Raw genomic sequence first — 23,563 nt, forward strand, 5'->3', positions numbered from 1 at the left:
TTAATGCTTTCATTTTGTGTTTGGAAGATATTGCTGCCCAATTACTGTCATCAGTTCTGTTATGTCGTAACATCAGACTCATGGATGTTCTTGATGGAAGAGAAGCCACACCCATGTTATTGCAAGCTAATAGCATTTTTTAATGATTTGCTGGAGAAGCAAGGGCTCTCCAAATCCACATTTCTGTTCCAAATGATCTGATGTCTCTGATTATACAGCCTGAAATAACTCCAAGAGGCCAGTGTCCATCATTAAAACATAAAGTCATAGAGATATACAGCACAGAAACAGACCCTTTGATCCAAATCATCCATGCCAACCAGATATCTTAAATTAATCCAATCCCTTTTGCCAGCATTTGGACCATATCCATCTAAACCCTTCCCAATCATATACTCATCTAGATGCCTCTTAATTGTTGTAATTGTACCAGACTCCACCACTACTTCTGGCAGGTCATTCCATACACGCACCACCCTCTGCATGAAGAAGTTGCCCCTTAGGTCTCTTTGAAATCTTCCCCCTCCTACCTTAAACCTACATCCTCTACAATTGGACTCCGCCACCCTGGGGAAAAGACCTTGACTATTCATCATATCCATGCTCCTCATGATTGTATAAACTTCTTTAAGTTCACCCCTCAGCCTCTGACACTCTAGGGAAAATAACCCCAGCCTATTAAGCCTCTCCTTGTAGCACAAACCCTCCAACCTCTGCATTATCCTCCATCTTTTCTGCACCCTTTCAAACTTAACAATGTCCTTCCTATAGCAGGGAGACCAGAACTGAATTCAGTATTCCAATAGTGGTCTAAACAATATTTTGTACAGTGTCAACATGACATCCCAACTCCTATACTCTATGCACTGACCAATAAAGGTAGGTGTAGCAAACAACTTCTTCACTACCTTGTCTACCTGTGACTCCACCTAAAGGAACTAAGAGCTTGCACCTCAAGGTCTCTTTGTTCACTCAGTCAGACTGATGAGGGTGTCCACTTCCATCAGAAAACCCTGAAATTCATAAGCTCCACTTGCTGCATTTTCCAATGATAAGGCTAGTCGTAGTGTTTTCTTGAAGTCCAGTTGGGCTTCAGCTAGTAGTTTTACATGTTACATCATTAATTACACATACCAAACTGTCTCTCAGCATCGCATTAAGGGTTAAACCAGTCACATGTCTCTGCCAATTATCTTAACCGAGTCAAAAATCCCAATATGGATTCCCCTGGTTCTCAAATTGCTGAATAAAGTAGATAACATCGTAGGATTAGAGGAGGCTTGGGGTCGTAATATTCTTTAACTAAACCCATCAACTTTTGAAAGGTTTTAGTGTCTGGTGCCTCAGGGAAATTTAGGTTTCCAATAACCAAAAAAGCTGCAGGTCCACAAGCTGTCAGGAGAATTACACATTGTTTTTCATCTGCCCCAATGTCATTTGCCTGGGAAACAATATTACATTCTATCTGCATTCTGGGCCCAGTCTTCGACAACAGAATCGAATGAGTTAAGCTTCCCAAATAACGTCATGATGCCAGAAATGCCTACCCTAACTCAAAGATGACTGTTGGGAGTGAATTTCTTCAGGAACGTGCTTTTCTCTCATTGCCACTGAAATAACTCCATACAGGCCGGTATCCCGTCATCACGTCACCCTTTATTTACACGTGGAGAGTCCTTGACACTGATCCAGTTGTGTCAGAGCCAGCTCTCAGAGTGAACAGAACCTCTGACACTCCTGTTCTTATCTGTCAGCCAGGGCTCCCTGATTGGGCCAGGTTAACAGCCCCAATCAGGGAACTCACATTCTATGGGTCCACCTGGATGGCCATGTTACACCCAATACACAGTCTGGCTTTAAACATAGACATTTTTAAAATTCTTTCATGGGATGGAGGTATCTCCAACATTTATTGCCCATCTGTAATTGCCCTTCTACTGAATAACTCACTAGGCCATTTCAGACTGAACCACATTGCTGTGGGTCTGGAGTCACATGGAGGCCAGATCAACTAAGGTTGGCATATTTTTCCCTTTCTAAATTACATTCATAAGACTGATGAGTTTTTACACCATTGACTATATGCTCATCATTGCTTTTAACTCAAGTTTTTCTTTAGTGATTTCAAATTTCATGGTGGGGATTTGAAACCATGTCCCCAGAACATTATCCTTCCCACATCAGTAGACATCATGTGAAGGTTGCTGCCAGGAGCGAATATCAGGGAACGCCACATACACATATACATGGGCTAGATTCAGTCACAATGGAGATACATACTAAAAAAGACCATTGTACAAGAGTTGGGGTGGCATGGTGGCTCAGTGATTAGCATTGCTGCCTCACAGTGCCAGGGACCTGGATTCGATTCTCCCTGTGCCTGCATGAGTTTCCTCCAGGTGCTCTGGTTATCTCCCATGGTCCAAAGATGTGCAGGTTAGGGTGGATTGACCAAACTACATTGTCCGGGGATGTGTAGGTTAGGTGGCTTAGCCATGGGATATGCAGGGATTGGTAGGAGGTTGGGTCTGGGTGTGTTGCTCTTCGGAGGGTTGGTGTGGACTCGATGGGTTGAATGGCCTGCTTCCACACTGTAGGGATTCTATGAATGTCTGCCACAGTTGTATGTCCTGTGGCAGTACAGGAACAACTTATATCATTTTTAATGTAAGTCGGGACACAAATTAAAATGGTCAAGAGGGAGGTCTGAAAGACATATGTAAACTAGTTTAATGTGAATATTGAGGACAACACAGTGTGGCGCTGGAGGAACACAGCAGGTCAGGGAGCATCAGAGGAGCTGGAAAGTTGGAGTTTCGGGTCGGGACCCTTCTTCAGAAATGGGGAGGGGGAAGGGAGCTGGGGAAAAAATAGAGAGAGGAGGGGTGGGGCTGGGGAAGGCGTGGGATGGAGATAGATGGATGCGGATAGGGGGAGGTGGGGATTGGTCGGTGGGAAGGGTGGGACAGGTAAGTGGGGAAGAAGATGGACAGGTTGTGTCAGGTCAAGGAGGTGGGGATGACAGGGAGGCTTGGACATGGGATGAGGCCGGGGGTGGGGAGATTTTAAAACTGGTGAAATCTATGCCCAGTCCATCGGACTCCCTTCCCCTTCCCCAGTTCTGAAGAAGTGTCCCGACCCAAAACGTCAGCTTTCCTGCTCCTCTGATGCTGCCTGGTCTGCTGTGTTCCTCCAGCTCCACACTGTGTTACCTTTGACTCCAGCATTTGCAGTTCTTGCTATCTCCTTAATGTGAATATTGTTTAGATTTTGCGGTCAGTGGGATTTAAAAGCTAAGTTAAAGGGAATCTCCAGGCATGTAGCAGCAGTGATGTTAAGAAGTAGGTAAGCAACCAATCACATTGAACTATTTACTCAGGAATCTAATGCATTTAAAATCCTTTGATTTTAATTTAAAACTTGAAGTAGCCACAGAGATGTAAGATAAAGATAAACAGCCTGTTAGCAAAGCAATTTTGAAAAAATGTAGCACGGGATTTTACAGTCCTCTGTTGTCTGGTTTGATAATTGGGAAAGTCATCTAAACTTGGCTGCACACTGGTCCGTGATCTGTCTCCCTTTTAATTGGGGTTCTAGAGGCCTTATTAACATCATCAAATAGCCTCCTTGTGCCTCTGAAATAACTACCTCCACCCGGGGTATGTCTGATAAATTGACTTCAGTCCCAGTGACAGAACATCCTGGACTCATGTTGAATTCCAGCTGTCACATACAATACTTCATATGACAGTTAGTACGTGAAAGGGTTAACAGACAACACAAGATCAGCTTCACCAATCAGGTTATAAAGGGCTGTTCCTAGGAGGACCACATGGGTTAATTGCATTTGCAAGTCTCTCTGAATTGTTGTTTGAGTGCTAAGTCCTACATAACTAAAAAATAATGAGTACTTACTCTGGAGTTCAATTTGATCTCTCACAGACATGTAACTCAGATGCAATTTACCTAGTTATTGAGCAATATGGTATTAACCTATTCTGAAACAATCTGACAATTTTTTCACTCTTACTAAGTTGCCCACGTGCAAAATTGAAAAAAAAATTCCTACATTATTTTGTAATGTTATTTTATTGATAACTAACTACTTAATAAGATTGAGGTTGTCTTCAGGTGAGGACTTTGTGTGGACATCCTACCCTACATAGAATCAGTAACTTCGACCGAAACCAATAATAAGGATTGGTGAAAAGGAAAAATGCTGCAGATGCTGGAAATTTAGAACAAACATAGAGAACACTGGAGAAATCAGGAGGTCTGGCAGAATCTGTGGAGAGAGAAACAGAGTTAACATTTAGAATCTGCTATGACTCTTCAGAACTGATTGGTGGCTATGAATCTCCCAAAGGGACTTAGATCATGACCATAACAGTTAACAGTCTCTACTGAAATAAAACAAAATATGTCACTACTTCAACCTGTGATTAGTTATTTTTATCTCCTTCACGTGCTGTCTCATTAGGCTGTCTGACGTTCTATTTAACGCTTGCAACTGCTCTAGAAGGCACCTGCAACTTTCAATGACCTGTACAGCAGTGTAACGGCCAACCTGGTGCATTTCATGTAAAGCGCCTCGGTGAAAAATACATTTCAGAATTGCTTAACCCCTCCGATGAGTCAGTGCGAGGAGTGCATTTTTAGTAACAGGGTGTGATGTTGCGGCTCCAAGGAATTCACTGAAACAGAGAGAAGCAATTTATCTCGCTGGTGGCCCTGATGCAATTTCTTGCCACACATTCCTGGAGCTGGGTGCAGCTTCCCGGTGTCACAACAGGTATGGAGCAACATCCACATGTACACTGACAGCAAGTGAATTGAAACATGTGGAAGCTAAAGGATGAAACTGGGGCATGCCCACCTCTGACTGCTAACACGCTATTGTAAAGTGTATTTAGTTGTTAAAATTTTTGACATTTTCACCAAAAAGTAAAAGTTCTCAGGCCATGTTCCGAGCAAGCTGTATGGAAATGCAAATTAAAAAACTTGAAAGAGAGCTGCCCTTTCTCACCCTGACCAGGGATAATTTAATTTTCACACCACAAATTCCATGTTATTGAACTTCCTATATGTGAATAAGACAGCTCTGAATTGTTGGGACTTGCTCTATTGTACGTTAATAACTGTGAGACAATCCGACAACTTTTTCACTGCTGCTAGATGACCCACACGCAAAATCGGAAAGAATTCCTATATTACTTGGTAATATTATTTAATTGATAAATTAACTGGGTAAATTGTTCAATTGCACGTTCTTTACACCTACTGGGGGGGGCATGTATCAGGAATTTTGATGCGTCACGCTTCAGGCTCATTTACCATCACAAAGGTAAATTGTTTGTGAGATTCAGAGAACATCTTTGCTCTGAAATGCACATGGGAAATGTGCATTGGCCATTCCCAGGGTTTTCTCAGGGATTTCGCCCATGACCACTAACCTCTGTGGACAGATGACTTCTGAGAGGAGGGCTTGAGGCCTGTCTTTTCCAGGGATCCAACCCTGGGTTGGATTTTAAATGTTTCCCAATCACTGAGTGGATTTCACTAGCGGGTTTGTGCGGGGTTGGGTGCCCAGTTCACCAGTGCCACCCATCTCTGATTTCACCCCTATAATACTCTATGGAAGTAAATAATAATAGGTGAAATGATCATGTTAAAAGCTGAATTGTCCCTGATGTTATCCTGCCCTCACAATAACAGGGTTGGCGTGAGCAAATGGACAGGAGTGGGCAGCCTGTTTTTCTAGAACAGAACAGAATAGAATATCCTTTATTGTCATCTTCTGAAAGGTTTTTAGAAGTGCAGGAAGGAATAGGGGTGCTGCCCATCAGAGCTAACCCTGTCCAAAGAGATAGGAGTTTTGAAAAACTCAAGATGTCAACTCTGCTTTCTCTCTCCACAAATGTTGCCAGACCTGCTGTGTTTCTCCAGTAATTTCTGGTTTTGTCACTTACTGTTTAAATGTATGATACCACATATACATCGCATCCAGGTAATTCGCTCACTGTTACATTACTGCTCATAATAACTTGCTGTATGAAAATTGACTGCAATGTCTCCAGCATTACAAACTTCAAAATATACATCACTGATTTGGAAATTGAAAGGTGCTAGATAAATGCAAGTTCGTTATTTTTGCAATTGGTTCATTAGAGATCCATTTCCAGAATCTGGTCTACTGCTTTCGCTGTTCACAATGTGGTCTCCTCTACATTGGGGAAATGAAGTGTAGACTTGGCGACTGCTTCGCAGAACATCTACGTTCTGCTCGCAAAAAAGACCCTAAACTACCTGTTGCCTGCCACTTTAACGCACCACCCTGCTCCCTGGCCAACATCTCTGTCTCAGGCTTGTTGCAGTGTTCCAGCGAAGCCCAACGCAAGCTGGAGGAGCAACACCTCATTTTCCACTTGGGGACTCTGCAGCCGTCCGGACTCAATATCGAGTTCAATAATTTTAGGGCCTAACCTCTCCCATGTCCCAGCCCCCTACCCCACACACCAGGCCTTGTTACCACATAGCCTGCCATTACACATCCCCTGTTATTAGTCACTAACAGTCCCCATTAACTACTATTCACCCTCCCAGCCTGATCGTTAGCAACTCCTTTGTCTGTCCAACTGTCTTTCTCTCTCTTTGGGCTCTATCCTATCGTTTACTCCCTACCCCACCCACCTCCCTATTTTCTGCATATAAACTGACATTTTCCCAGCTACCATCAGTTCTGAGGAAGGGTCACCGGACCCGAAACGTTAACTGTGTTTTTTTCTTCCCAGATGCTGCCAGACCTGCTGAGCTTTTCCAGCAACTTGGTTTTTGTTCCATTCATTGTAGTTATTTGCAATATGCACAACAAGATTGCTAGAATTGGCACTTCAACATTCATGCATCAGCTGCCTTTTACTCTGGGGCAATGGCGGATGTGAAATATTTATCTTTAGGCAAGATTTTTGTCCTTGTGACTGACTGATGCTTATCTCAATTTGTGGCTGTGTTCGTGAAAGCCTGAAAAAGCAGCAATGGGAAAAGTGACAAAATGGAGCTCTGCCAGTTGCACCTTGAGCCCATTGAGTTTAATTCAAAAGAGCACATGAATAAATATTAGCAATGCAACTATGTAACAGAGATAGCTATAGAATGAAACCTGGTGTAGGTATGCTGGTCTGTGACACTGCTCTGCATATTTTATATTGACTTCACAGGGACAAATAGATTAAATAGAAAATGATTTATAATTACTGTCAAGCAGGAATTGGTTTTACGCAATAGGTTTCTGACTTCGTCGCAGTAAATGGATGCTAATCCAGGATGAAATGTTGTAAACAACTTGCTTGCTAATCAAAATGATTCACACCACGAAGATCTTAGCTTTCTACTGTAGCAACCCGATGCGTGCATCCTACTTTTCAGATATGGCAAAATAATCAAATCCCCAAATTAAAATCTCATTTCATTTATTGAATGTACCCTCAACGACAGACCGCAGGATCATCTCAATCAGAGATAGCAAGAACTGCAGATGCTGGGAGTCAGAGATAACACAGTGTAGAGCTGGAGGAAAACAGCAGGCCAGGCAGCATCAGAGGAGGAGGAAAGTTGACGTTTCGGGCTGGGACTCTTCTTCAGAAATGGGGGAAGGGGAAGGGAGCTCGGAAATAAATAGAGAGAGGAGGGGTGGGGCTGGGAAAGGTAGGTGGGATGGTGATAGATGAGTGCAGGTAGGGAGTGGTGGGGATTGGTCAGTGAGGTGGGACAGGTTGGAGAGAGGTTGTGTCAGATCAAGGAGACGGGGATGAGAGGGAGCGTTGGTTATGGGATGAGAGGATTTTAAAACTGGTAAAATCCACATTTAGGCCATTGCGCTGTAGGCTCCCAAGGCGGAATACGAGGTGCTGCTCCTCCAGTTTCAGGATGGCGTCATCAATGTTTTGTGTGTTTGAGTGTCTGATGTCTGTGTGTGTCTCTCTGCAGAGTGTTTGTCTGTCTGATTGTCTGTGTGTGCATGTTCATGTGCATGTGTGTGTCTATGTGTGACCGTGTGTGTGTGTCTGTGTGTGAGTGCGTGTGTCTGTGTGTGAGTGCGCATGTGTGTGTGTCCCTGGGTTTGTCTACATCTGATGTCTCTGCGTGTCTCTCTGTGTATGTTTTTCTGTCTATGTTTGTCTGTGTGTGCTTATCTTGTGTGTGTTTAGCTGTCTATCTTTGTATGTCTGTGCCTGTGCATGTGTGTATCTGTGTGTGTTCTGTGTCTACAGCATGGTTAGGTATCCCATTTCTATTTCTATAGAGTGAGCATAAAGTATTATTTCCCACAGATTGGCTTTAAATTCAGATTCAAAAAGCAGGAGCAAACCACAAATACTCAATGAATCTGTAGTTCTTTTGTTCAAAGGATTAATTACCAAGTGATAAGTTATCACAGCACGCAGCCTCCTCCCAATTTAGAGACTGATAACTTTTAAACAGAAGTCTGAATTTCCCAGCAGCTAAAGGATCAAATAAAAGGATTTCATGTACAGCTGCAACATGACCTCCCAACTCCTATACTCAATGCACAAAGGCAAGTGTACCAAACGCCTTCTTCACTATCCTCTCTACTTGCAACTTTACTTTCAAGGAACTATGGACCTGCAATCCAAGGTCTCTTTGTTCAGCAACACTCCCCAGGACCTTACCATTAAGTGTATAAGTTCTGCCCTGATTTGCCTTTCCAAAATGCAGCACCTCACATTTATATAAATTAAACTCCATGCCACTCATTGGCTCATTAGCCCATCTGATCAAGATCCTATTGTACTCTTCTTCACTGTCTAATTTTGGTGTCATCTGCAAACTTACTTACCATACCTCCTACGTTCAAATCCAAATCATTTATATAAATGATGAAAAGCAGTGGATCCAGCACCGATCTTTGTGGCACACCGCTGGTCACAGGCCTCCAGTCTGAAAAGCAACCCTCCACCAACGCCTCTGTCTTCTACCTTTGAGCCAGTTCTGTATCCAGATAGCTAGGGCTCCCTGTATTCCATGTGATAACCAGTCTACAACAAGGAACCTTGTCGAATGCCTTACTGAAGTCCATATAGATCACATCCACTGCTCTGCCCTCATCGATCCTCTTTGTTACTTCTTCAAAAAACTCAATCAAGTAGTGAGACATGATTTCCCACACACAAAGCCATGTTGACTATCCCCCTAATAAGTCCTTGCCTTTCCAAATACATGTAAATCATGTCCCTCAGGATTCCCTCCAACAACTTGCCCACCACCGATGTCAGGCTTATCAGTCCATAGTTCCCTGGCTTCTTCTTATCACCTTTCTTAAATAGTGGCACCATATTAGTCAATGTCCAGTCTTCCGGTATGTCACCCAAAGCTATCAATGATACAAAAATATCTCAGCAAGGCCACCAGCAAACTCTTCCCTAGCTTCCTACAGAGTTTTAGGGTATACCTGATCAGGTCCCAGGAATTTATCTACCTTTTGCGTTTTAAGACATTCAGCACCTCCTCCTCTATGTTTAAGATGTCACTATTTATTTCCTCACGTTCTCTAGCTTCCTTATCCTTCTCCACAGTAAACACTGATGCAAAATACTCATTTAGTATCTCCCCCATCTCCTACGGTTCCACACATAGGTGGCCTTGCTGATCTTTAAGGGGCTCTATTCTCTTCCTAGTTACCCTTTTGTCTTTAATGTATTTGTAGAATCCCTCTGGATTCTCCTTAACCCTATTTGCCAAAGCTATTTCATGTCACCTTTTTGCTGTCCTGATTTGCCTCTTAAGTGTATTCCTACTGCCTTTATACTCTTCTCAGGATTCACTCAATCCCTGCTGTCTATACTCGACATATGCTTCATTCTTTTTCTTGACAAAAAAACCTAAATTTCAGTAGTCATCCAGCATTCTCTACGCCTACCAGCCTTGCCCTTTACCCTACCAGGAACACATTGTCTCTGGTCTCTTGTTGTTTCATTTTTGAAGGCTTCTCATTTTCCAGTCATCCCTTTATCTGCAAACATCTGCCCCCAATGAACTCTTGAAAGTTCTTCCCTAACACTGTCAAAATTGGCCTTTGTTCAATTTAGAACTTTAACTTTTAGTTCCGGTCTATCCTTTTCCATCAATATTTTAGAATTATGGTCACTGGCCCCAAAGTGCTCCCCCACTGGCAGCTCAATCACCAGCCCTGCCTTATTTCCCAAGAGTAGGTCAAGTTTTGCACCTTCTCTAGTAGGTACATCACGTACTGAATCAGAAAATTTTCTTGTGCACAATTAACAAATTCCTCGCCATTCAAGCCCTTAACACTATGGCAGTCCCAGTCGATGGTTGGAAAATTAAAATACCCTACCATAACCATCTTATTATTCTCACAGATGACTGAGACCTCCTTACAAATTTGTTTCTCAATTTCCTGCTGACCACTGGGGGGTCTATAGTACAATCCCAATAAAGTGATCATCCTTTTCTTAATTATCAGTTCCACCCAAATAACTTCTCTGGAGGTATTCCTAGGAATATCCTCCCTAAGTACAGCTTTAATGTTATCGTTAATCAAAAACGCCACTCTCCCTCCTCTCATGCACCCCCACACCCCACCCCTTTCTATCTTTCGTATTGCATCTATACCCTGTAACACTAAGCTGCCAGTCCTGTCTATCCCTGAACCATGTCTCTGTAATAGCTATGATATGGCAGTCCCATGTTCCCAACCATGCCCTGAGTTCATCTGCCTTACCTGTTAGGCCTCTTACCTCGTTCTCTGCTTTGTTCCTGCCTGCCCTGTCTGTTTCACTTACTCCTTTTCCCAACTATATCAGTCTCAGACTGCTCTCTTTCCTCACTATCTCCATGGGTCCCACCTCCCTCTTCTTACTAGTTTAAATCCTCCCAAGCAGGTCTAACAAATATCCCCACCAGTATATTAGTCCCCTTCCAATTCAGATGCAATCTGTCCTCCTTATACAGGTCATTTTTACCCCAGAAGAGATTCCAATGATCCAAAAACGTGTATCTTTCTCCCCTGCACTAGCTCCTCAGCAACACATTCATTTGCTCTATCCTCCTATTCCTACCCTCACTAGCTCGTGGGACTGGGAGTAATCCAGGTATTACAACCCTTGAGGGCTTACTTTTTAAATTCTTGCTTAACTTCCTATATTCTCTCCTCAGAATCTTGTCCTTATCTCTTTCTATGTCGTTAGTTCTAATGTGTACAACAACCTCCTGCTGGACCCTCTTGCCTTTGAGAAAATCTCTGAGATATCCTTGATCCTGCCACCAGGGAGGCAACACACCATTCTGATGTCTCTTTGTTGGCCACAGAAAAGTCTGTCTGTTCCTCTGGCTAAACCGTTCCCTATCACAATCGATCGCTTGGAAGCTGGCATAACCCTCATTACATTAGATCCAGTGTCGGTACCAGAAACCTGGCTGTCAGTGCTACATTCCCCAGAGAGTCCATAACCTCCTACATTTTACAAAACAGCATACTTGTGAGATGGGGATAGCCACAGGAGACTCCTGCACTACCTGCCTCCCTCTCCTACCTTTCCTGGAGGTCACCCATCTACCTGACTATATCTGCAGTTTATCTCCCTCCCTGCAACTGCCATCCATCACACCCCTTAGCTCCTGTATATTCCTCATTGCCTCTAACTGCCGCTCCAACCGATCCATGCGATCTGATAGGAACGGGACTAGATTTATATAGGATATCTGATCGCCATGGACGAGTTGGACTGAAGCGTCTGCTTCTGTGCCATATATCTCTATGACTGTATGACTCTAAGAGCTGGCCATTGACTTCAGGAAGCAAGGTGGAGGGCATGCCCCCTATCTATATCAATGGTGCTGAGGTGGAGATGGTCAACAGCATTGAGTTCCTGGGAGTGATGATCACCAACAATCTGTCCTGGTCACCCACATTGATGCAATGGTCAAGAAAGCACAACGATGCCTCTACTTCCTCAGGAGGCTAAGGAAATTTGGCATGCCTGTAAAGGCTATCACCAATTTTTATAGATGCACCATAGAAAGCATCCTATCCGGATGCACCACAGCTTGGTACTGCAACTGCTCTGCCCAGGACTGTAAAAAACTACAGAGAGTCGTGAACACAGCCCAGTCCATCACACAAGCCAATGTTCCACTTATTGACTCCATCTACACTTGTCACTGCCTCGGAAAGGCTGCCAACATCATCAAAGACCCCTCCAAGTGAGGCCACACCTGGAATACTATACACATATTTGGTCTCTTTACTTGAGAAAGGATGTATTTGCACTGGAGCGGGTGCAGAGGGGGTTCACTAGGTTGCTTCTGGAGTTGAGAGGGTTGGCTTATGCGGAGAGATTGAGTAGACTGGGACCTTACTCATTGGGATGTAGAAGAATGATGGGAAATCTTATAGAAACATATAAAATTACGAAGGGAGTAGATAAGATAGAAGCAGGGAGGTTGTTTCCATTGGCGGGTGAAACTAGAACAAGAGGGCATAGCCTCAAAATAAGGGGGAGCAGATTTAGGACTGAGTTGAGGAGGAACTTCTTCACCTAAAGGGATGTGATTCTGCGGAATTCCCTGCCCAGTGAAGCAGTTGAGGCGTCCTCATTGAATGTTTTTAAGGCAAAGGCAGATAGATTTTTGAACAGTAAAGGAATTAAGGGTTATGGTGGGCAAGTGGGTAAGTGGAGCTGAGTCCACAAAAAGATCAGCCATGATCTTATTGAATGGCGGAGCAGGCTCGAGGGGCCAGATTGCCTACTCCTGCTCCTATTTCTCATGTTCTCCCACCCCAATTCTGTCGGCAGAAGATACAAGAGCTTAAACACACATACCAACAGATTGAAGAACAGCTTCTTCCCCGCTGTTCTTAGACTTCTGAATAGACCTGTCAAATTTTAAACTTAATGTTGATCTTGCTCTTTGTGCACCTTCTCAGCAGCTGTAACATTGTATTCATCGCTCTGTTCTATTACCCTGATGCACTTTGTATGGTATGATCTGCCTGTACTGCACGCAAAACAAAACTTTTCACTGTATCTAGGTACATGTGACAATAATAAATCAAAACAAAATCAAATCACCCAATCTTCTGATCATAATCCAATAGACTTCCAGTGGCAAGGCACCCTCTGGCAACTCCTGGTTTTTATGTCTCCACAAATTTGGTTTCTTTGAAAAGGGCATGTGTCCTCACCAGCACCCTCCACTTGGTGGTTAATCCAAAAACAGTCCTTTCACTTCCTTTGCTGGCGTAGAAGTACATGGTGTGGGCATTCTTGACTGTGACCATCTCTGATTAACTTATGTCAATCCAAGCACAGATATATTCTATCCCTCAGAATTCTTTCTAATAACTTCCTCACCACCAAAGCTAGACTGAATGGCCTGTAATTCCCTGGTCTATCCCTTCCTCCTTTTTTAATAATGAGAAAATGTTAGCAGAACTCCAGTCCTCTGCACCTCAACTGTGTCCAGAGAGTCTTTAAAAGTTACTCCAGGGTCCCAGAGATCTACTCGAATACCCCCAGCAGCCTGGGATGTATCTTATCCATGTCTGGAGACCTTTCTGCAGTGGAGGCGATGTCCGAGTCGTATTATTGCTGGACTGTTAATTCAGAGACTCAGATAATATCCCAGGGATTTGCGTTCGAATCCCACTATGGTAGGCATTTTCATTGAATTGAATTAAATGGAGGGGGGAGGTAAAAGCATCTGGAATGAAGAGTCTAATGATGCCATGAATCCAGTGTATTTTGTTAGAAAAACCCATCTGGTTCATTAATGTCCTTTAGGGAAGGAAACTGCCATCCTTACCTGGTCTGGCCTACATGTGACTCCAGATGCACAGCAATGTGGTTGACTCTTAACTGCCCTCTGGGCAATTAGGGATGGGCAATAAATGTTGGCCTAACCAGTGAACCACTTCATCCTGTAGATGAATTTTTTAAAAATCTACTTTTAAGGCAGCTACTTCCAGCAACATTAATGTCATTGGGTGTCAAGGGACGAGATGGTTGGATTCTCTCTTGTGGAGATTATCATTGCCTGGCACTTGTGTGGTTTGAATGTGACTTGCAAATGGGATACTTTGCTTTATCAGCCATTAATGCACAGAATATAGTTAGACAACAGCTTGAGTAATGTGTCACAAAGGGTGTGATCACACCAGAGACAGTGCAAAGGAGATTCATGAGATGGTAGCCAGGAATGGAGAATTTTGGCTGAGCAAAGATCGGATAAGCTGGGATTGATTTCCCTCCATAACAGAGAATGTTGACGGGCAATTTAATTGAGGTGTTTGATGGACATTGGAACATAGAAACAGGAGTAGGCCATTCATCCCATTGAACCTAGGAGAGGCCTATTTAACGGAAACGTCAATAAGCAAGGGAGATAGATTTCATTGGTAGACGATTGGGAGAGAAATGTTTTCATCCAGAGAATGGTGGGAATTTGGAAATCAGTATCTGGAAAGATGGTCAAAGCAGAAAACCTCAGTGTATTTCCAAATACTTGGATATATACTTAAATGTAAACAACAAAGCAAGAGATGGAAGGTGGGGTAAGGCTGGTTAGCACCTTTCCAGCAAGCACAGACACTACGGACTGAATGGCCTGGATTTGTGCCAGCCATTCCATACAATAGGACCCACTCAGGAACAGAATATGGCAGCTCATCATCAGTCAGGCCACATTTGGAGCATTGTGCACAGTTGTGGTCACCGCATTATAAGAAGGAATGTGGAGGCTTTGCAGAGGGTGCGAGAAAGGTTTACCAGGATGTTGCTTGGATTGGAGTGTATTAGCTACGAGGAAAGCTTGGACAAACTTGGATTGTTAGAGTATCGGAGGCTGATGGGCAACCTGGTAGAAGTATACAAAATTATGAGAGGCATGGACAGGGCTGATAGTCAGACTCTTTTTCCTGGGGTATAAGTATCAAATACTAGGGGGCATAGGTTTAAAGTCAGAGAGGGAAAGTTTAAAGGAGCTGTGCGAGGGAAGTTTTTACACAGAGGGTCTGGAACATGCTGCCAGGGGTAAAAACAAATACGAAAGCAACATGTAATTAGAGATCGAGACCAACATGGAGGAGATCGAACTCTTGTGAGGAGTGGGAGCCCAGTATGGCTAAGCACTTTAGAAGGATTGTAATGTTGAACTTGTAACTTTATTTATTTTTCTACTTCATGCTAAATAGAACAACATTGAACTTTTAACTATATTTCCTTACTTTTCTACTTTGTATCTTGGCACCTTTGTACCCAAGATGGCACTAGGGATGGCGACATTGTACACTTTTCACTGTACTCCTGTATCCCCATATGTGACAATATAAACTAACACTCTAAAGATGTGCAGGTTAGGGTGGATTGGCCAGGCTAAATTGCCCGTAGTGTTCAGGGATGTGTAGATTAGGTGGGTTATAGGGGGATGGGTCTGGGTGGGATGCTCTGAGGTTCGGTGTGGACTTGTTGGGCCAAAGGGCCTGTTTGCACACTGTAGGGATTCTATGTTCTATGTTCTATGTTCTAATTCTCAGAGGCAATTAGACACACACATGAACAGGCAGGGAATAAAGAGATACAGAGCATGTACAGGCAGATAGGATTAGTTTAGAATGGCATCATTTACCAAGATGTTGCCTAGATTGGAGGGTCACACAGTGGCTCAGTGGTTAGCACTTCAGCCCCACAGCTCCAGGGACCCAGGTTCAATTCCGCCCTCAGGTGACTGTCTGTGTGGAGTTTGCATGTTCTCCCCGGGTCTGTGTGAATTTCCTTTGGGTGCTCCGGTTTCCTCCCACAGTCCAAAGATGTGCACGTTGGGTGGATTGGCCGTGGGAAATGCAGGATTACAGAGATGGACTTGATGGGCCGAATGGACTGCTTCCACAATGTCGGGATTCTATGATCGTGGTTGGCTGAAGGGCCTGTCCTGTTCTATCTGACTAGATATCGGAGAAGTTTGGCCCTGATTCAGAAACATACCCTTCATCTTCCACTGCTATGAATACAGATTTTCAGATAAGCTAATCAGCATTACTTTCCACACACATGTCTGTAGCTTGAACCTCAGGATTCTATCACATTACACACACAGCAATTTTAGTCCCCAGTCAATTATTCAATAGGAAGGATTTCCTTCATTACAGCCGCTTCATATCTTCAAGCTGCCGTGGTTGTAAAGTAATCCATGGATTATTTGTAAATACAGTTGCTGCTGCTGTAGTGTCAGAAGTACAGCCAATTGTTGCTTAGCAAACAGGTAATTAAAGAGCATATTATCTATTTGATGACAGTGATTTGCAAGGAGAAAGACCAGAAGACAGCAATAAAAAATAAAGGGTACATCTCTTAGAAAGGCGCAGGAACTGAGAGAGCTGCATGTATACATGAATACATCATTAAAGATGACAGAAAAGAGCAGTTAATAGAATCCTAAACTTTATTAAAAGGTAAAGGCAAAGTCACCATATTTATACTGGACCATAGAGCTGTTGCCTCATTAGAGAGAGATGACCGGTGGTGTTGGTTTAACCTGAGGGTCACCATGTCTCGGCTGGGTCACCATGTCTCGGATGGGTGGAAAAGGTTGAGAAAGAGGGCTCTTCACGGTAACCTCAGCGATAGAGCCTGTTTCCATGCTGTATGACTCTTCGGTCCAAACACTCTAAGCTGACTGTAATCCGACACTAAACTAGTCCCACCTGCCTGCACCTGGCCCATATCCCTCTAAACCTTTCTTATTCGTGTACTCATCCAAATGTCTTTTAAATGTTGTAACTATACCTGCATCCACCACTTCCTCCGAAAGTTCATTCCACACACAAACCATTCTGTAAAAAAGTTGCCCCTCGTGTCTTTTTTAAAATCTTTCTCCTCTCACCTTAAAAGTATGCCTCCTAGTCTTGAAATCCCCAATTCTAGGGAAAAGACACCTGCTCTTTACCTTATCTATACTGCTAATGATTTCATAAACTCCTATAAGGTCACCTCTCAAAGCTCCAGCGAGAAAAGTCTCAGTCTATCCAGCCTCTCCTTATAAGTCAAATCTTCCCCTTCTGGCAACATCCTGGTAAATATTTTCTGAACCTTCTCCAGCTTAATAATATCCGTCCTGTGGCAAGGCAGTCAGAACTGCTCACAGTACCCTAGAAGAGGTCTCACCAATAACCTCAACATGACGTCCCAACTCCAATACTCAAAGGAACGAGCAACGAAGACAAGTGAGCTAAATACTTTCTTTAACCACCCTATCAACGTGTGAGAAAAATTTCAAAGAATTATGTACAATTAAGTAAATAAGTCAGTGTGGGATTGAACCAAGGCTGTTGGTGTTGTAACTGAGTTGTTTAGTCAGCCAATCCCCTCAGCTTTAACAGGATGATGGAGTAAAAGAGTGAAGAGGTTGTGCTGAACTTGTATAAAACATCAGTATCACTTCAGCTGGGTACTTTAGGAAGGATGTGAATGCATTGGAGAGAACCCAAAAGCGGTCTATGAGCAATGAGGAATTTCAGTTAGGAGGATAAATTGGAAAAGTTAGGACTGTTTTCCAGGACGAGAAGACTGGTAGGAGATTGGAGAGAAGTCTTCAAAAATCAGGAGAGGCCTGGACAGAGTAAATGATGAGAAAGTGTTGCCACACTTTAATAGGATCAAAGACAAGAGGTCATGGATTTAAAGTAATTAGTAAAAGCTGAAGTAACACGAGGAAAGGTCTTTCACGTAGTGAGTGTTTAGGTTCTGAAATGCTCTGCCTGAGATTGAGGTAGAAGCAAGTTCAATTGAGGCACTCAAAAGACTGTGATTTGAAACGGAACAGTGCACAGGGTTAAGAGGAGTAAAAAGGAGAGTGGCACCTACTAAGATGCATGTCTGTTGAAGACATGATGAACCAAACAGCCTCCTTCCACACTAAAACTCAGAGGAAAGGACTTTATACTAAAATTAAACCAAGCTGATTCCTGGGGGCATGTGAAGGAGCATGTCTTCACACAAAGGTTTGATTTGATATTGATTTTATTGTACATGTACCCAAGTACAAAAGTACAGGAGTACAACGAAAAGTGTATAACGTCACCACACATAGCACCATCTTAGGTATGATTGATACAAAGGGGCAAAGATCAGTGGGAAACTAGAAAACTGGGAAAACTCCACACATTAACAGAAAGCCACAAAAATAAAGCAATAAGAAAAGTAAAGATTATGAGAGTAAACTATCTCAGAATATAAAGACAGATAGCTGAAGTTTCTACAAGTATATAAAACGACAAACAGTGGCTAAGGTAAACATTGATCCTTTCGAGGATGCCAAGGGGGATTTAATAATGGGAAATGAGGAAATAGCTGAGGCATTGAACAGGTATTTTGTGTTGGTTTTCACAGTGGAGGACATGAATAACATGCCAGTAATTGATGACAAGAAGACTAAGGTAGGTGAGGACCTAGACATGGTCATTATCGTGAAAGAGGTAGTGTTGGGCAAGCTAATGAGGCTAAAGGTAGACAAATCTCGTGGCCCTGATGGAATGCATCCCAGGGTACTAAAAGAGATGGTGGAAGTAATAGCAAATGAACTCGTGGTAATTTTCCAGAATTTGTTGGACTCTGGGGCAATTCCAGCAGATTGGAAAACAGCCAATGAGATGCCACTGTTCACAAAAGGAGGTAGACAAAAGAAGGGGAGTTATAGGCCAGTTAGCTTAACTTCTGTAGTGGGGAAAATGCTTGAATCGATCATCAAAGAAGAAATAGCAAGACATTTACATAGAAATTATCCCATTGGGCAGACACAGCATGGGCTCATGAAAAGCAGGTCATGCTTAACTAATTTCCTGGAATTCTATGAAGACATTGCGAGTGTAGTGAACAGTGGGGACCCAGCAGATGTGGTGTATCTAGATTTCCAAAAGGCATTTCGACAAGGTGCCGTACAAAAGACTGCTGCATAAGATATAGGTGCACAATGTTACAGGCAATGTATTGGCATGGATAGAGGAGTGGTTAACTAACAGGATGCAAAGAGTGGGGATATATGAGTGCTTTTCTGATTGCTGATCAATGATTAATGGTGTGCCTCAGGGATCAGTGTTGGGATCGCAATTGTTGACAATTTACATGGATGAGTTGGAGTTGGAGACCATGTGTAGTGTGTCAAAGTTTGTAGATGGCACTTAGATGAGTGTCAGAGCAAAGTGTGCAGAAGACTCTGAAAGTTTGCAGAGGGATGTAGATAGGTTAAGTGAGTGGGCAAAAGTCTGCTAGATGGAGTACAATGTCGATGAATGTGAAGTCAAATATTTTGGTCGGAATAACAGGAGAAAGGACAATTATTTGAATGGTAAAATATGGCAGCATGCTGCTGTATAGAGGGACCTGGGTGTCCTTGTGCATGAATTGCAGAAGGTTGGTTTGCAGGTACAACAGGTAATTAAGAAGGCAAATTGAATATTGTCCTTCATTGCTAGAGGGTTGGAGTTCAAAAACAGGGAGATTATGTTGCAGCTATAGAAGGTGCTGGTGGGGCCACACCTGGAGTACTGTGTGCAGTTTTGGTCTCGTTACTTGAGAAGGGATGTACTGGCACTGGAGGGGGCGCAGAAGAGATTCACTAGGTTGATTCAAGAGTTGAGAGTGTGGTTTATGAGGAGAGATTGAGTAGACTGAGATTATATTCATTGGAATTTAGAAGAATGAGGGGCGATCTTATAGAAACATAAAATTATGAAGGGAATAGATAAGGTAGAAGCAAGGAAGTTGTTTCCACTGGTGGGTGAAACTAGAACAAGGGGGTATAGCCTCAAAATAAGGGGGAGCAGATTTAGGACTGAATTGAGGAGGAACGCCTTGACCCAAAGGGTTGTGAATCTGCGGAATTCCCTGCCCAGTGAAGCAGATGAGGCTACTTCATTGAATGCTTTTAAAGCTAAGGTAGGTAATTTTTTGAACAGGAAAGGAATTAAGGGTTATGTTGAAAGGGTGGGTAAGTGGAACTGAGGTCACAAAAAGATCAGCCATGATCTTATTGAATGGCGGAGTGACTTTGAAGGGTCAGTTGGCCAACTCCTGCTCCTGGTTTTTATGTACCAAGGTACAGAATCTTAAGAACAAGATAGAAAGAAAGAACAAAGTTAAAAGTTAAACATTGCATTAATTATCGTTTCGTGTAAAACATACAAAATAAGATTAGAAGTTACACATTGCAGACCTTCTTAGTTTTAAATAGAAAGAAGAAATAAAACTGAAAGTTCAAACATTACAGTCTTTCTTAAGTACTTAGGCATGGCACTTTGAGAAATCACCTCGAGACCGGAGGTCCATGCTGAGGCTACACCGAGCTGAGAGACTGCTCGTACTGCCGAAAGACCACCACGCTGGGCCGAAAGACCACCACGCTGGGCTATTGAGAGATTGCTATGCTGGACCAAGAGACCACCATGCAAGGCCAAAAGACCACCATGCTGAAACAAAAGACCGCCAGACTGGGACCTGAAATCTGGATCTTTCTTCTTTTAAAAGTTGGAGAAGCTGGGCTGGGAATGGAAGCTGGTTAGCAGGTGGGAGTCAATAGGCTTCTGTTAACTCAAAGAGGGACTTTTGTTTGCCGTTTGAGGTGCTGATTAATGATTATCATCTGGGATGTTTGGCGGGTTTCAAGTGGCTATGTAAGCTGAATTTCTCCCAGGACTGAAAGTGAAGTCTTCAGCAAGACCTTGTAGCACCTCCTTTGACCCTCATGAGGATGCAATCCAGGCTGAAGCTGCCACAGAGGGTTTACTCTGATGAACAAGTTGGGTTTGTGCCCAAGCTATCTCCGTTGTGACTGTCTCGCTATGGGTGTTGATACGTGGCATCCATTTACATGGTGCTTTGAGATCCCGGAATATCCCAGAAAGACGTCCAGCCAATTAATTACTTTTCCAAAGTGAGGTAGTAAAATCATCCTGGGATGGTGAGGTTGTTATTGGAGGAGAGATTGAGAAGAATGGGCCCGCATTCTTGAGTTTGGAGGAATGGAGGACTTCATTAATGAATGACTTCATTAAGACAGTCAAAATGCTTATAGGACTTGACAGGATAGATGCAGGAAGGAATGCTTTCCCTTGCTGTAGTAGGGGCTCTGGGTGCTCCAGGATTAAGGACAGCGACAGAATATAGAGTAGCACATTTAGGACTGAGATGGGGAAGTATATCTTCCCTCCATGCAGGGTGGATCTTCGGAATTTTTAGCCCAGAGTCTCCATCATTGACTATATTCAAGTCAGAGATCGGTAACTGTTAGAGAGAACAAGGATTATGGGGTAATTTGAGAATATGGTGTTAAGATTCAAGATTGAATAGCAGAAGAGGTTCAAAGAGCAGAATGGCCTTCTACTGTCTTATTTCCAATATTCTTTGGTAAGGGAATAGGGTAATGGCCCATCCCTAATTCCCCAAGGACAGTTAAGAGTCAACTACATTGCTGTGGGTCTGGAGTCACATGTAGGACAGACCAGGTAAGGATGGCAGTTTCCTTCCCTAAAGGACATTAGTGAACTAGATGCGTTTTTCCAACATTCGACAATGGTTCCATGGCCATCATTAGACCCTCACTTCCAGATCCTTTATTGAATGCAGGATCTGAACCGTGTCCCCGGCACATTACCTGAGTTTCTGAATTAGTCGTCTAGCAATAATTCCACTAATCTCCCCAGATGCGTATATGTTGTGAGTGAATACAAATAAAAAGACAAAAACAAAAATGGGAAATTAAGATGGATGTTATCAATGAACTAACTGAATAGTACAAAAGGCTTGAAGAGGTAAATGACCCTCCTATGTTTCCGTAATCCTGAAGATTGTTGTCTGAGACACCCAAAATATCTCATAACAAATGAAAAAAAAAAAAAAAAAAAAAAAAAAAACTAACATTAACACAAGAGATAACAAGGTGTAGAGCTGGATGAACACAGCAGGCCAAGCAGCATCAGAGGAGCAGGAAAGCTGACGTTTTGGGTCTGGACCCTCCTTCAGAAAATCATTACATTAATACAACACTTCCTTTGGTTTGATGGTAGCCCATTGTGGTTTCACTGGCTGAAGATATATCTGGCACGTAGGAAGATGGTTTTCATTGTTGGGGTTCAGTCTTCTCATCTCCAGGATATCTCTGTAGGAGTTCAGTGTTTTATTTAAATTAACCTATTTTTCCTAATCAACCTCTTCAAAGATGTTTTTACACACCTCTGGAGCAGCTAGGACTTGAACCCTGACCTCTTGGTCCAGGGGTAAGGACATTAATTCTGCACCACAGGAGCCCCCCAGAGTTCCTTAGGGTAATGTCCAAGGCTCAACTATCTTCAGCTGCTTCAATCAATGACTTTCTTTCCATTATAAGGTCAGAAGTGGGGTCTTCATTAACGATTACATAGTTTTGTGTGCCATTTGTAACTGCTCAGTTCCATGGCCACATGCAGCATAGTCAACATTCACCCTGCAGAAGTTCCAAGCAATGATCCTATCCAACAAGACAAAATCCAACCAACTCCTTTTGACATTCAACAGCATAGCCATCACAGGCTCCCAAAGTATTAACATCCTGGGGGTCACCGTTGACTAGAAGCTTAACTAAACCAACCAGTGTGGCTGCAAGAATAAAAACCTAAAGAACTGCAGATGCTGTGAATCAGGAACAAAAACAGAGATAACAAGGTGTAGAGCTGGATGAACACAGCAGGCCAAGCAGCATCAGAGGAGCAGGAAGGCTGACATTTCGGGCCTAGACCCTCCTTCAGAAAATTTTGGTCTAGGCCCGAAACAGAAGTTGCTGGAAAAGCTCAGCAGGTCTGGCAGCATACGTGAAGGAGAAAACAGAATTAACATTTCAGGTTTCGGGTCCTGTGACCCTTCCTCAGAACTGATGGTGGCTGGGAAAACATGGGTTTATATGCAGAAAATAGGGAGGGGGATGGGTTAGGGAGTAAATGATAGGATAGAGCCTAAAGAGAGAGAAGAGCAGTTGAACAGACAAAGAGTTGCTAACGATCAGGCTGGGAGGGTGAATAGTTGTTAATGGGGACTATTAGTGACTAACTACAGGTAATGTGTGATGGCAGGCTATGTGGTAACAAGGCCTGGTGTGTGGGGTGGGGGGCTGGGACATGGGAGAGTTTAGGCCCTAAAATTATTGAACTTGATATTGAGTCCAAAGTGTTGGGAGTGTGGCTACAAGAGCAGGTCAGAAGCTATCGGTTCTGCAGCACAGAACTCAACCCTTAGCTGCCCAAGACCTGCCTACAAAGAACATCTTTGGAGTTTCAATGGAGAACACAGTCAGAATCCTGGAAAACCCTCCCTATGGTTATACCTGTACCAGATGGGCTGATGTTCAAGAAGGCTACTCATCACTGACTCCTCAAAGGCAATTAGGGATGGGCAACAAATTCTGACTGAGCAAGAGATACTCACATGCCATCAATAATTAATCGAAAGTGTAAGATCCATATAATTATTTACAGCTACTTAAACAGAATTTAGGGCCTAATGGG

Source organism: Rhincodon typus, chromosome 36, assembly GCF_021869965.1.
Source record: "Rhincodon typus isolate 14 chromosome 36, sRhiTyp1.1, whole genome shotgun sequence".
Lineage (NCBI taxonomy): Eukaryota > Metazoa > Chordata > Chondrichthyes > Orectolobiformes > Rhincodontidae > Rhincodon > Rhincodon typus.